The 11,991-nt window shown below is 42.2% G+C and overlaps 1 long non-coding RNA gene across 1 annotated transcript in view; it reads left to right on the top strand.

Moving 5' to 3' along the window:
• LOC116082511 overlaps nt 1–11,991 on the top strand; it is a 32,589-nt gene that overhangs the window by 20,129 nt on the left and 469 nt on the right. Inside the window, exon 2 of the long non-coding RNA XR_004115344.1 lies at nt 11,367–11,474. This is a non-coding gene — a long non-coding RNA (uncharacterized LOC116082511). The remainder of the gene's footprint in view (nt 1–11,366; nt 11,475–11,991) is intronic.

The raw sequence follows: 11,991 nt of genomic DNA, 5'->3' as shown, positions 1-11,991 counted from the left end.
TTTTTTGAGAAAGGATTTTTCTGTGTAGCCTTGGCTATCCTGGAACTCATTCTGTAGACCAGGCTATCCTGCAACTCAAGGATCTGCCTGCCCCTGCCACCCAAGCGCTGGGATTAAAGGTGTGCACCACTATGCTTGGCAGGGATTTTATCGAGTACATTTGAATTGACTTTCTAGTGATAAAGTCCCAGAATCCTACCCTACTGTCTTTTGTGATGTGTTTCCTAACCTTATAAACTACAGCTATCAAAGACAGAATGCTGTGTCTTAATTAAGGACATATTCTTTTTTTTTTCTTTTACATGTCATGCGATATCTCCTTTCCCAGTTTCCCCTAAAACAAACAAACAAGCAAACAAAAAAACCCAAAAACCCAAAAAACCAAAAACAACAAGAACAAACCCCTGTTCCCTCCCCCCTCCCCCTGCTCACCACTCCACCCTCTCCTACTTCCTGGTCCTGGTATTCCCCTACACTGGGGCATAGAACCTTTACAGGGCCAAGGGCTTCTCCTCCCATTGATGACCGACTTGGCCATCCTCTGTTCCATATGCAGCTGGAGCCATGAGTCCCACCATGTGTACTCTTTGGTTGGTGGTTGAGTCCCTGGGAGCTCTGAGGGTACTAGTTAGTTCATATTGTTCGAATTAAGGACATATTCTAAAGGAGACCTCAATGGGGTGAGGAAGAGGGCACCATTTGGTTCTAAAACAAGGTGAATTGACAAACACCACTAAGGAAAGCAGTGACGCTCTCCAGTGCACACTGCCTTCCCAACCAGCTGCATGTTTAATCCTCATCCCTATTGCTGCTTTGGTTGGGAGATGGATCTTTCCAAAGCTCTGTTTTCTTTATTAGGAAAACAGGGATGGAAATCATGACCTATCTATCTTACCAAGATGATTGGGAGGATTAAGATAACAAATCTGATATCCCTGACACAGTATGTAGTTAATAAACAGTAGTTCTAAGTGGGTGGTGGATCTTCACAGTCTATATTTTAATAATGAATTAATTATTTGTATGTATGGGGGCAGGGTGGATCTAGAGGACAGCTTGCAGAAGTTGATTCTCTCTTACCACCATGTGGAGTCCCTGGGCTGACTCAGGTTCTTATGTCTGACTGCTCGCACCCTTATCTGCTGACTCAGCAGACTGGCCCTAATTGTCCTGCATGAAACACTAATCCTCACATTTTATATGTTACATGTGTACTAAAAACCTAATGTGACCCTGAGAATAAGTGTATCTGACAGTGGCTTTCAAGGGACAGAGGTTTGGTAGGTGCGTGAAATGAGGACTCAGATATTATAGTCAATAGCATCACACAGAGGAACAGTATCATACACTCAGTATGCTTAGTAACCATATACATTATGAGCCAGGGCAGTATTGGAGGCGATCCCAACTGGATCTTGATTGCTGAAGCTCCACATGACTAAAACTACAAGGAGGAGCTGAAGATCAGCAGGCACGTAGGCCATGGATATCACATGGAACTGGAAAGAAAGAACACATCTGGGATGCAGTAGGGAGTAAAGTTTGGGTAGCCAGCATCTTTTATTTTTATTGTAATTAAAAAAATTATTGATGTCCAGAATTGCTACAACAAATGATCCACAAGCTGGATAGCTTAAACAAAAAAAATTTTCTCATCTTGTCATTCTGGAACTTAGAAGAGCCAACTGAGGTATTGATCATATTGGTTAGAGTAGTCTGTAGATGGGAAGAGAGGAGCCACCCTTACCTGTTTTAGTTTCTTTCTGGTGACCCAGGAGATCCTAGAGTGGGTATTGCCCCTATCTTAGCCACTTTACACGTCTGCCTTCTTGCTTCATCTCTGTCTTTACATAACATTCTTCCTGTGTGTCTGTGTTTAAACTGATTTTTCTGGGGAAGATACATAGTCATATTGGGTTAGAGTCAAGGACCCCAATGGCCTCACATTCACAGAGACTTTGTTCCAAATAAGGTCACATTCATAGATACAGTGGTAAAGAATTCAATATATCCTTTGATGAAGCGTAGTTCAACCTATAGCAGAGAGCTTTGTCCTATCAGCAACATGAGTAGTTGAGTCTATCCACCAGGAAGATGGAGGTAAATCAGAGGAAAGGAGTAGCTCACAACACTACATGCTAAGCAGAAAGACCCAGCAGCACCATTAGATCTAGCAGCGAAGGAAGCAGAAGTGATCCTGACTGAGTTTCCAGGAGTCCACAGTAGAATGCTGGAGATGGAGTCAGGAGCTTTTACTCAGACATGGTCATGGACCACTCTTAGGAATCATCAGCAGGCTGGGGTTTTCAGGAAGAATATTTCAATATGGGGCATCCTGAAGAATCTGCATACATGGAACTGAAACAGTCTAAGGGAAAGCAAAGTTAAGGCAAAACAAAATATCGGACCTATACACACAGTGATGGATTGATGAGGAGATTGTGCAGCCCCAGAGCTCTGGTATACTTCAGGGATACAGGACAAAGCCTGCTTCTGATAGCTGCTGCTAGTCCTTGATAATGGTTTGGGTATGTGTACATACTTTTGGTGGTCCTAAAAGGCAACAGAGCCTTTAAGAGGTAGGTGCTAGTGGGACGTGAGTAAGCCATGCCGATTGAGCCTTTGGGAGAATGTTAATGCATTCCCATGAGACCCTGAATTTGTCTATGCAAGATTCAGTCGTGACAAGAGAGAAATTCTGGCTGCTGAGTCCTTCTCTGTCTTCCAGTCTTGTCGTGCATGGCTCTGCCACCATGACACCACCTGCTATAAAGCCCTACAAGAGGAGAAACCAAGTCTTGAATTTTCAGCCTCCAAGACTGAGCTAAACAGACCTTTTCTCTTTCTTCCCAAAGTGCTTGTCTCAGGGTATTTTTCTGTAGCAATGGGAAAGGGGAGAATATCAGTGTGACTTGTGCAAATCTGTAGGTGAAGAAGCGGTGCCATCAATTAGAAATTCTTCACATCGCTAGGACATAACTCAAACTCTGCTTCTGCACGAAGTCTTGTCCAAGAGCATTCTGGGAAGCACTGTAAGCTTGGCTTTCCTATCATTGCATCCCCTGCAATTTCCTAGAAACACTCACCTGGGTTCTGGGTTCACTTTGCTTATCAATATCTCCCTGCCTCATCCTCACACATACCAGAGTGACGTCACACTTCTGGGTGCATCCACTGGGTACTGTGGATTGGGAGCAGATGCCCGCTCCCTGGGTAATCTTGCACAGATCTTGTTCTCCTTTGGTTTTTACTCCTTGCCATCTCTGTAAAAATCCAGCAGCCTTATATAACACAAGCCTTATATATAGCAAGCCAGAGAGCATCCTGTGATCTGCAGTCCATATCTAGCCTGAGGCCTGCTTTTGAATCAAGATGTTTTATCTGACGATGTGGGATGAACTGCATATCCCTCAATTCATATGTTAAAGTCCTAACAGATCATCAGAGAACTGAGCTTTCACAGAGTAAGAAACAGGGTTGGTTATGTGTTAGGTTGAATTGAGTCCTTCCAAACCAGTATCTCAAAGCTGTAACCCTTGGTTCAGATTGAGACTGTATTTGGACATGGAGTCTTTAAGGAGGAAATTAAGCTAAAATGAGACCCTTAGGAACAATCTGATCCAACAGGAGTCATATTCGTATATTAAAAAGGAAGTCTGAAACTTTCATTTTTCACCAGTGAATAATATTTGACCATGTAAACATGCCATTTTTCTTATCTACTCTGCCATTTGTGAGCTGCAGAGAGGGGGCTTTGGAGGGAACAAGTCTTGCTGGTATCTCAATATTGGACGGCCAGCCCCCAGCATGGAACATCACTGTTTTGTTGTTTAAACCATGCAGTCTGTGGGACTTGGTGATTGCACTTCTAACAAACTCAGATTTTGAATACAACCTTAAGTGGTTAATGCTGCAATGAACATGGAATAGAAGACAGCTCCTTAAGATTCCAGTTTTGAGGCTCAGCATGTTAGAAACACATAGCACACAGGTCTGGGGACATGAGTTCAATCCCTAAAATAAGTGCAAAGGCCAAAGGAGAGAACTAAGTCTGTAAAATTGTCCTCTGATTGCCATATGTGTATCATGGGATACAGGCCTTCACAGATACATCATACACAGAGAGCAGTGGGGGGTGGGGGTCGCGGGGTGGCGGGGAGGAGATGAGGGAGAGAGAAAGACTCATAATAAATAAAATTTATTTTAAAAAAGATATTGGATCATTTCCTTTGACTCCGGCAGAGATACTGGATCATATGCTAATCCTGCTCTTCTAATTTTTGTTTTCCATCATGTGTATGCTGACTTACATTCCCACTGCCAGTATATAATGACTGTTTTTTTCCACATACTACAATAGTTCCTGAATAGCTCTTGCTTCATGATCCTCCACAGTGCACTAACCCTTGTGTCAGTGTGTGCAGGGTGAGCCTTAGTTACTGTAAGATAGTTTGCAAATGGGTAAAGTACTTGCTTTGGCTGTTTCCTACTGAGAGTTGGTGCTGTCTTTTTCAATGGCTTTCTACCAGGCCTCTAAAGCTTGTCCTGGCCTGATCTCTTGCTCTCAGGGTGGCAAGGCTCAGCTGAACAGCAGCCAGTTCGGGGTTTCAGAGCTGCACCTGGAAGATGGAAATTGCCAGAAGCGCTTTCTGCATCACCTGAGAGGTGCCTCCAGATCCACCCACCCTCTGCCATCACCTCTCTGTCATCAGGCAGGACAGGCAGGTTCCTCCCTTGCAGCTGCCTCCTTTCTTGTACAGGCCACATGGGTTTGGAAGGCATCAGAGTTATCAAGCCACCAACTGTGATCTCCAACATCCCTGAGGCAGGAGCTGGTAGAGCTGGGCTTCCAAAGCCATAACTTTCCTTGTTAAAATGTGAGAGGAGAGGAGAGGGGGAGGTTGGGGGAAAAGACAGACAGACAGACAGACAGACAGACAGACAGACACACACACACACGAGACAGAGAGAGAGAGAGAGAGAGAGAGAGAGAGAGAGAGAGAGAGAGAGAGAGAGAGAGAGGAGAGAGCGTGAGAGAGAGGGGAGAGGGGGAGAGGGGGAGAGGGAGAAGGAGAGAAACAGAGACAGAAACAGAGACAGAAAGAGATAGAAACAGAGACAGAAAAAGACAAAAGAGAGCCAGAGAGAGAAGGACAGAGACAAAGATATAGGATACAGAGACAGAGATAGACACAGAAAGAGATATACACAGAGATAGAGAAACATACAGAGACAGACAGAGATAGAGAGACAAAGAGGAAGAGAGGCAGAAACATGCAGAGATGTTCTGGCATTTCTAAAACTCAATATTTGGAAATAGGGAGATAGTTTAGCTAGTAAAATGCTTGCCTTGCAAACATAGAGACCTCAGCTTGGTTCCTAAAACCCATATAAAAATACCAGCCAGCAGTACAGTGTCATACCCACTTGTGATCCTCTTGTTGGGGAGGCAGAGACAAGTTTAATTCTTAGGTCCTCCTGTGACTAACTTGTGAGTTTCAGGCCAGTGAGAGATACTGGCTCAAAAAACAAAGTGGACACCATCTAAAGGACATCACCCAAGGTTGGCCCTGGGTCGTGTGTGTGTGTGTGTGTGTGTGTGTGTGTGTGTGTGTGTGTGTGTATGTAATATCATATAGGTATATGTATATGCACATGCATATATACATGTTGACTTCTAGCTCATATATATACATATACATATACATATACATATACACACACACATAAACACACACACAGGTACCTGCATACCCAATACACACATATTTCACACACACACACACACACACACACACACACGAGTGTTTCTTTTGAGATGAAATTAGGTGTTGTGGCACTGAACACAGAGGCTTAGTGAGAAACATGGCAGCCACTTACAACATCCCGTGGCCTGTGGCCTTCAAGCAATGGAGTGTTACGGGGAGCTGTGAAGCTTGTCAAGGAACTTATCTGACCTTTGGCTGGTAAGCTGGAATTGCTTCACGCCTGGCTTCTCACAGACTAATAGCACTTGTGAGTCTAGCTTAGGTTATCACTTGACATCCCTGAAACCCATTTCTAAGGTAAAAGAAATGCTTAATTGGGGGGGGGGGTGAAGGTTGTGCATCCATTTTTAATGAAAGGAGTAAAATAAAATAAAAACCTTTGATGTCAGATTTTGCTATGGCATTGCTACCTACCTGTTACCACTGGGACCTAGCCACCTCATTGGAGCAAAAGGTGGGCATAGCTTCTTTGATTTGGGTTTATCTTGTGCAATCACATAATGGATTGTGAAGACCATGGGAAAATGCCTTTGTGTGGGCTGCTCATCTCTTTCAGCTTCTATTTTTAATTTAATTTAATTTTTTTCTTGAGACATATTTTACCCCAGGTGATCTGGTCTGTTCTGACTCATATTCTTCTTGTTTTGGCCTCTTAAGTGTTAGGACACCAGATATATGTCTCTGTGCCTGACAATATTCTTGTCACCTATAGATGCAAGACAGTAAGATGAATAAGAGACATGCTTTCTTAAAATTCACCAGTTTCTGTATTTGACAATTAAAGTAAGACATTCTAGAGTTTACTGTTAACTGGATTCTTCTCTTGGTAAATAAACTGTCAATGAAAATTGACTTCCCAGTGAACTGTTGGCTTAGGCCTGTGATCCTAGCACTCAGGAGGCCTGGGTAGGATTGTTGAGAGTTCAAGGCCAGCCTGGGCTACAATAACTATTTCCATGTCTGCTAGGCTACACAAGAAGGCTTTGTGTATAAACAACAATAAAACAAATAAACAAACCAGTATCACAAAAAGCCCTCTCCCAAAACCTCCCACCACCACCAACACCATCAAGAAACAGGTCATCTGATATCTATCAGGAGGACACATGAATTCTCCAGAAGTTTTGTCGACCTGAGAAAGCTAAGCTTACAGGCTGGACTTTTGGTAGGGGTCCACAGGGTCACTTTGTAGTTAGGATTACTCAGGTGGACTCTGTATGAATCTAATCGCTCCTTGTAAAAATCATGAGACACTGGGCTCCTCACCTGCCTACAAGCCTATCCAGTCACAACAAAGAATCTATGTCCTTGAGGTTCCTATGACTGTAGTGTGAATAGTTGTTGACATGGTATAAGTTGTGGTGGAGAGAGTGGCAATCAGATTTTATTGGTTGGTAGATTGAACGGACAAACAAGAAAACCTCTGGGCTGAGGAGGTGGCTTGACTGTAAAGCGCTTGCCTCTCAAGCATGGAAATTTGGGTTGGGTCCTCAGAACCCACATTTAAGACAGACAGATGGAGTAGCCCACTCTTGTATTTCTAGCCCCAGGGAGGTAGTAAACAGGGAGATCCATGGGGCATGCTGTCTAGCCCGTCAGCCAGTCAGCCTAACCATTTAGCTTCCAGGACAAAGAGACCCTGTCTCAAACTACAATGGGTGATGCTTGAGTTGCTACAGCTACCGCTGCCTCGTGGCCTCTTCTCCCCAACACTCAACAGTTTCCAAGCAGCAGCAACACCATAAAGCTACCAAGTTGTGATCCATACTGAGATGATGTGTAACTTTTCTCTCTTTAGGAATTGATGAAATGAAGTTCAGCAACTCATGGGAGCCACCAACGTTCTTGGTTCAAAGAGCAAGCCTTTTGAGAGTGGCCCAATTCTTAACTTATGATTAGTGTGACATTTATTTTGTGGACAGACAAGGCTAAAATGAAAGGGTATTTCAGAAATCTATATATACCATGTCTCAGAAGATTCCAAAGAGGAGATGGGGTTTTACTACCTACATGTAGCCTCTGTACCCATTAAAGGGAAAACAAAAGAACAACTGGGGATTTGAGCAAAGATCCATAAAAAAACGATTTGAATTTACTGAATAAACACATAGTAGGCAGTTCCAAGTTCTCTATATGGATAATTCAGGAAGTGAATCAAAGAGCTAGCGATGGATGATGCTTGTTTTATGACAGCTCTCCAGAGACAGCTATATCAGGCTGGATTGTCCTTCCCTCAGTCTCTGCTCCATAGTTTGTCTCTGCAACTCCTTCCATGGGTATTTTGTTTCCCCTTCTAAGAAGGAATGAAATGTCCACCTTTTGGTCTTCCTTCTTCATGAGTTCCTTGTGGTTTGTGGGTTGTTCTTCCTGTATTCCAAACTTCTGGGCTAATAACTACTTACCAGAGAGTGCATACCGTGTTTGTTCTTTTGTGATTGGGTTACCTCACTCAGGATGATATTCTCCAGATCCATCCATTTCCCCAAGAATTTCATAAATTCATTGTTCTTAATAGCTGAGTAGTACTCCATTGTGTAGATGTACCACAATTTCTGTATCCATTCCTCCGTTGAGGGACATCTGGGTTGTTTCCAGTTCCTGGCTATTATAAATAAGGCTGCTATGAACATGGTGGAGCATGTACCCTTATGTAATATTATTTTTTAAGTCCCGTTCTAGCCTGTAAATAATGGAGTCATGTATTGTTCATGCCTGGTGGATCTCTTAAAATTTAGTTTAGATTTTTATTCATGTGTGTTTGTGTGAGTGTGTGTGTGTGTGTGTGTGTGTGTGTGTGTGTGTGTGCGTGTATGCCTGAAGGTGTCCTAAGAGGCCAGAGGGGATGGTCAAATTTCCTGGAACTCTAATTACAGGCAGTTATGAACCATCTAACATAGATGCTGAAAACAAACTCAGAACCTCTGCAAGAGTAGCGAGTGCTCTTAATGGCTGAGCCATCTTACCAGCAGCTGATGTGGCTCTTGTTGATATTAAGTCTTGCTCAAAGCCAATGAGAAAGTCTGCTTCAAAAATAAGGTACATAGCAGTCTAAAAAACTGCCAAATTTTCCTCTTGCTCCTGTAAGTATGCACACATGTACAGTACACACATATATGCACACACAGACACACACACACCCATGCCACAAAACAGGCTCAAAGGCAAGTTACTTATTTTGTTTATTGTGTTACTTGCTATGCAGCCCAGACTTTATATTCTTGTATTCTCCTACCTTAGCCTCCTGAGTGCTGGGATTACAGGTATGTGCTGCCATACCCAACAAGATTCACTTAAAGAAATAAGTAAGAGAAAATGTATATATCCACTACACCACCACCACCACCACCACCAATAACAACAACAACAACCAACCACCACCAAAGTGGAACAAGTGTATTTGGGCTTTCCTTTCCTAACCTGGTAATAGATTATCTTGAACCATATACATAACCATATGATTTTTGCTTTGATTTCTTATCTGGCCTATACCCCACCTCAGCGGTCATGGTAAGAGGGAGCATGACCAACCCTTGAGTTTTCCATTATGTGGCTCCATTTGTCTGAAGTTTTTGGGCTTCTGTCAACTTGCATAGCTTCTTTTCCAGTAGAACAGTCAGGGATTTAACAAGGAAATGGAATTTCCATTTCCATCATCACCACATCATATCACTGCTGAAATGCTGGACCACTTACTTGTGCTAAAGGGCAAAAGCACATTGTGCTGCCCACAGTCCAGGGCTTTTGCAGTCCACCAGGAGAATATTGCAGCCTCTGGCAGTGGCTGAATTCAGGAGACTTGGACATCTGGATATTGCTGGGTTATCCCAAGTCCCCAGTCACTTAACCATTCCGTTCTGAGCTTCTCCTCATGGGGGGACTTCCTCGGAGTCTTGGCTCCTGCACAGGAATGTGATGTTTAGAAAGTCATTTTCCTGTCCTTATAAACAATTCCATCATAATAACCTGGCTTCTGGCACCAGAGGTTCATTTGAATTTTGCTCAGCTTGGTTTACAATTAAGATTTAATTAGTAAACTCATTACAAAGACAGGAAACCTCCGACTTTCCCCTGATTCTCTTTTGGGTCTCTTTGAGGACCCAGCCCGTCCTCTGGGTTGTGAGACATTGGCAGAAAGGTTTCTCCAGACATGGTTATTTATATTACAGCAACTCCAACATAAAATATTGTTCTTTGCTTTTTGAAAATAGAGGCCTGTAGCTGGTCACTCAGAATTCAGGGTTGCAATGTCTTTATTTAGAAAATGTGTTCCGGTCACGTTTTTAAAATCTTGGACTCAGAGAATCAGTTTGGATCTTTTTAACTTTTTCTAAACAACAAGAATAAAAATTAAGACCAGGGGATAGAGGGACAAACACCAAGGGCAGACAAAGGACATTTGGTTTTGTAGTGATACCCTCAAAAGATTTCACAATACAGACCTGTTTCACTTTCTCAGACCATGCAAGGAAAACAGCATAACCTTACATGGGAAGGAATAGATTCCTTTTTATCATTTATTTTTTATCCATGAGATATCTGCACTTGGGTGTGTGTAGAGGGTGCAGTTTGAGTATCCATGAACACACAAGGGAAGGCTAGAAGCGGACATTACAACCCTCCTTCTACCCCTCCCTCCTCCCTCCCTCCCTCCCTCTCTGTCTTCCTTTCTCTCTTTCAGACATCTTTTCTTATTGAACTTGGAGCTTATTTTTTTGATCATCTGGCTAGCTGTTGAGCAGAAGCTACTATGTCTTCCCCTCACCTCTGGGGTTCTAGCATGCAGAGCCATGATTGATTTTTACATGGGTGCTGGTGATTCAAACTCAGGTCCTCTTGTTTTCACAGCAAATGCTCTTACCTATTGAGCTATCTCTCTAGCTCAAAGTGTAGGGTTCATGTCTTCCTAATAAAGAATAGCAGGAAAGGTTGGGGTAAAATGCTTGCTGTCTTACTATGAGGGCCTGAGTTCAGATCCTAAAACCCAGTGAACAATCCAGGCATAGCCATGGAAGAGCAGCAAGAGGATTCCTGGTGGTTACTTGCCAGCCAGGCTAGCTGAATCAGTGAGGTCGAGGTTCAGTGAGAGCATCAGTCTCAAAAATAAGGTGGGTATCAACCAAGGAAGCATCTGAAATTGTCCTCTAGCCTTCACCTGTACCTGAACGACAAACAGTTCCCATACACAGATGCACACTCTCTTCTCTCTCTCTCTCTCTCTCTCTCTCTCTCTCTCTCTCTCTCTCTCTCCACACACACTCTGTCTGCCCACTGACACACACACATACATAAACACACACAAACACACAATACAGAGAGAGAGAGCAAGAATGAGAGAGAGTGAGCGAGTGAGAGAGAGCGAGAGAAGAGAGAGAGAGAAGAGAGAGAGAGAGCACATTATGTGGTTGTGGTAATGGCATAAAGACAAATACATAGAATTCAGAGATAATTCAAAAGAAAATCAGGAAAACATTTGTCAGGGAGCTCATCAAGACATGAGTGCAACGAACCTGCAATCAGTTCTGACATGTGAACTTTACAATGGTGGAAGGCCAGGATAGGATATTTTAGCTGGTAACTTTTTTTTTTTTTTTTAATTAGGTGAAAACTGAATAAACTAATCCAGAGGAAACTGTTGGACCAGAGTTAAGAATTATCAATGTCACACTCACAGGACATTGACTTTGACCACACAAACATAACTGCAAGGTATTTAAAAGATGGATCATGTTTTCTTTATGTTTACTTTATGTTAGCTTGTTTCCTGAGAAAAGGTGAGATATTCTCATTCGATTTTTAAGTTTTTTTTTTTTTTTGGAAAGCTTTATAGGTTAAATATCTAAGCTCTTCCTAGAAATCCAATCTTAGACTTATCTGTCACAATCATTTTTAATTTCTAAAATTGCTTATGCACATAGGTATTTTGCTGTATTATATCTGTGCCAGAAGAGGGTGTCAGATTCCCTGGAACTAGAGTTACAAACAGTTGTGAGCATCCATGTATGTGATGGGTCTTTATCCTAGGTTCTCTGAGAAAGCAACCAGTGCTCTTGACTACTGACTTGACTCATTTATCTAGCATATAAATATATATATATATATAATATATATTTTATAAAATATAAAATATTTTATAACATATTATATAACATATTATATAATATGCTATATATAAATTATATAAATATATTTATGTATAAATAAAATATATTTTAGTATATATAAT

This window comes from Mastomys coucha, unplaced genomic scaffold (assembly GCF_008632895.1).
Source record: "Mastomys coucha isolate ucsf_1 unplaced genomic scaffold, UCSF_Mcou_1 pScaffold7, whole genome shotgun sequence".
In the NCBI taxonomy this organism is placed as follows: domain Eukaryota; kingdom Metazoa; phylum Chordata; class Mammalia; order Rodentia; family Muridae; genus Mastomys; species Mastomys coucha.
This window is presented reverse-complemented; position numbering and strand designations above follow the sequence as displayed.